The sequence below is a fragment of the Rhinopithecus bieti genome, unplaced genomic scaffold (assembly GCF_001698545.2).
Source record: "Rhinopithecus bieti isolate Rb0 unplaced genomic scaffold, ASM169854v2 scaffold_76, whole genome shotgun sequence".
In the NCBI taxonomy this organism is placed as follows: Eukaryota; Metazoa; Chordata; class Mammalia; order Primates; family Cercopithecidae; genus Rhinopithecus; species Rhinopithecus bieti.
This window is the reverse complement of record NW_016803343.1, coordinates 1946445-1948788: the sequence shown is the minus strand read 5'-3', so window position 1 is coordinate 1948788 and position 2344 is coordinate 1946445.

The following is a 2344-nucleotide window of genomic DNA, read 5'->3' as shown; positions in this document are numbered from 1 at the left end:
GGGTAATTTACAAAGAAAAAGAGGTTCAATAGACTCACAGTTCCATGTGGCTTGGGAGGCCTTAATTAATCACAGTGGAAAGCAAAAGGCATATCTTACACGCAACAGGCAAGAGTGAATGAGAGCCATGTGAAAGGGGAAATCCCTTATAAAACCATCAGATCTCATGAGACTTATTCACTACCATGAGAACAGTCTGAGAGAAACTGCCCCCATGATTTAATTATCTCTCACCAGGTTCCTCCCACAATACATGGGAATTAAGCAAACTACAATTCAAGATGAGATTTGGGCAGGGACACAGCCAAACTATATCAGGAAGTATAACCATTTTAACAATATTAAATCTTCCTGTCTATGCTATGGAATTTTTTTTATTTGTTTGTGTTGTCTCTGATTTCTTTCAGCAGTGTTTTGTAATTCTCATTGTAGAGATACTTCACTTCTCTGGCTAGCTATATTTCTAAGTATTTTATTCTTTTTGTGGCCATTGTTAATAGGATTGTGTTCTTTACTCGGCACTCAGTTGGGATGTTATTCATGTATAGAAATGCTACAGATTTTTGTATCATGACTTTGTATCTTGAAACTTTGCTGAAGTTGTTTGTCAGATCTAGGAGCCTTAGGGCAGAGACTATGGTTTTTTCTAGGTATAAAATCATATCAACTGTAAACAAAAATAGTTTGGCTTTCTCTCTTCCTGTTTGGATGTCTTTTATTTCTTTCTCTTACCTGATTGCTCTGGCTAGGAATCTGGTACTATGTTAAATAGGAATAGTGAAAGTGGGCATCTCTGCCTTGTTCCAGTTCTCAAAGAGAATGTTTCTAGATTTTGCCCATTCAGTATGATGTCAGTTGTGGGTTGGTCATAGATGGCTCATTTTGAGGTATACCTAGTTATTGAGGATTTTTAACATGAAAGAATGTTGAATTTTATCAAAAGCCATTTCTGCATTTACTAAGATGATCTTTTTTTTGTTTTTAGTTCTGTTTATGTGATTAATCACATTTATTGATTTGGATATGTTAAACCAACCTTGCATTCCAGGAATAAAGCCTGCTTGATCATGGTGGACTAGCTTTTTGATGTGCTTCTGGACTTGGTTTACTAGTATTTTGTTGAGAATGTCTGTGTCTATGTTTATCAGGAATACTGGCCTAAAGTTTTCTTTTTTTGCTGTGTCTCTACCAGGCTTTGGTATCAGCATGATGCTGGCCTAATAGAATGCGTTAGGGAGGGGACCCTCCTCCTCAATTATTTGGAATAGTTTCAGTTGAATTGGTACCAGCTCTTCTTTCTATGTCTGGTAGAATTCAGCTGTGAATCCATCTAGTCTAGGACCCTTTCTGGTTGGTAGGATTTTTATTACTGATTCAATTTCATAATGCCTTATTGATCTGTCCAGGGTTTCAATTCCTTCTTGGTTCAATCTTAGGAGGCTGTACATTTCTAGGAATGTATTCATTTCTTCTAGATTTTCTAGTTTATGTGCATAGAGTTGTTCCTAATAGTTTCCAAGGGTTTTTTTGCTTCTATAGGGTCAGTGGTAATGTCCCCTTTGTCATTTCTGATTGCATTTATTTGGATCTTACCTGTTTTTCGTTAATCTAGCTAGTAGTCTATCAATCTTATCCTTTCAAGAACCAACTGTTGGTTTCATTGGTCTTTGTATGGATTTTTATGTCTCCATTTCATTCAGTTCAGCTCTGATTTTGGTTATTTCTTTTCTCCTACTAGCTTTGGGATCAGTTTGCTCTTGTTTTTCTAGTTCCTCTAGGTGACGCTAGGTTGTTAATTTGAGATCTTCCTTTTTTGATGTGGGTGATTAGGTGATTAGTGCTGTAAACTTTCCTCTTAACCGTGTTTACAACAGATGAGTTTAGGTCCCAATACATCTGTTTTAGATCTCAAATATCTTTGATAATTTTCTGCCTTACTGATCTAATACTGTCATTGGGGTGATTAAGTCTCCTACTATTATTGTGTGGTTATCTAAATCTCTTCATAGGTCTCTAAGAACTTGATTTATGAATCTGGATGCTCCAGTGTTGGGATGCATAATACTTAAGATAGTTAAGTCTTCTTGTTGAGTTGAAACTTTTATCATTATGCTATGCCCTTCTTTGTCCTTTTTTATTATTATTGGTTTAAAGTCTATTTGTCTGAAATAAAAATAGCAACTCCTGATCTTTTCTGTTTTTATTTGCTTGATAGATCTTCCTCCATCTCTTTACTTTGAGCCTATGGGTGTCATTGCATGTGAGATGGGTCTCTTGAAGACAGCATACAGTTGGTCCATGCTGCTTCATCCAACTTGCCACTCTGTGCCTTTTAAGTGGGACA